Source organism: Trichosurus vulpecula, chromosome 4, assembly GCF_011100635.1.
Source record: "Trichosurus vulpecula isolate mTriVul1 chromosome 4, mTriVul1.pri, whole genome shotgun sequence".
In the NCBI taxonomy this organism is placed as follows: domain Eukaryota; kingdom Metazoa; phylum Chordata; class Mammalia; order Diprotodontia; family Phalangeridae; genus Trichosurus; species Trichosurus vulpecula.
In genome coordinates, this window is record NC_050576.1 from 223247968 (window position 1) to 223248984 (window position 1017).

Genomic DNA, 1017 nt, shown 5'->3' on the forward strand with positions numbered 1-1017 from the left:
AGGGAGGCTAGAAGGAAGAATTAGAAAGGTTTTCCTCATGTGAAGTCATGTATAACAAGGATTGTTTTTTGTACTCCCATTCTTAGCCCCTCTGATTCTAGTGTCCCTTGAGTCAGGCAGGCAGCCAGTGCATCGAGTGCTGGGCCTTGAGTCTGTATGACCTGAATTCAAATCCAGTCACATATTTGTCAGATTGTGAGGCAGGGCTTACCATGGTGCCTGGCACATAGTAGATGCTCGATGAGGGCTTGTTTCCCTTTCCCCATCCTTCCGGTGCAGAGACAACATGCCCTATAGGTTGGTGGTGACGGGCAGCTGTGGCATGGGCAAGACTGCGCTGACCATCTGCTTTCTCCAGAACCGCTTTGTGGCTGAGTACAAGCCCATGGCTAGAGATGTGTACCATAGAATGGCAGTGGTGGATGGGGAATCGTGTGAGCTGGATGTCCTGGACGTTTCAGGAGGTGAGAACTGCGCTGAGCCGCTGCAGGGGTGCATCCGCTGGGGAGACGGCTTCTTCTGTGTCTACACTGTTGACTATATCAAGACCTTTGTGGATGTGAGCGTCTTCTGGAACCACATATGCAAGGTCAAGGGCACCAGGTGGGTGCCCATGGTGCTGGTGGCCAACAAAACCGACAAGGGCCACTGGCTGGTGGACTCAGATATGGTCAGGAAGCTGGCAACAGCTTCAGGGTGCCTTACGTGGAAGCCTCGGCTAAGGTTTTAAGGAGCATAAAATGACCTAAATTTGTACCAAATAAGGACCAGCTTGATAATGAGGTTGTACTCTGGGTACTCTTAGAGATCCCATACAGACAGGCATCAAAAGGACACTTTACCATGAGAAAGTCTAAGTCACACTTATCCCTAGCATTGGTAGGACCATGGTGATGACTTTATTTGCTGTATCCGAATTCATGATCATTATTGTTTTCCACTGCACAAGAAAAAGAGAAAGAACAAAAAAGATCGTGAGGATGAAGGATTCAAAAGATGATAAACCAATGATAGTCA

General features: G+C 48.3%; 1 pseudogene; it reads left to right on the forward strand.

Moving 5' to 3' along the window:
- The first annotated feature begins 286 nt into the window (after positions 1-286).
- LOC118847027 lies at positions 287-744 on the forward strand (annotated as a pseudogene).
- The last annotated feature ends 273 nt before the right edge of the window (positions 745-1017 follow it).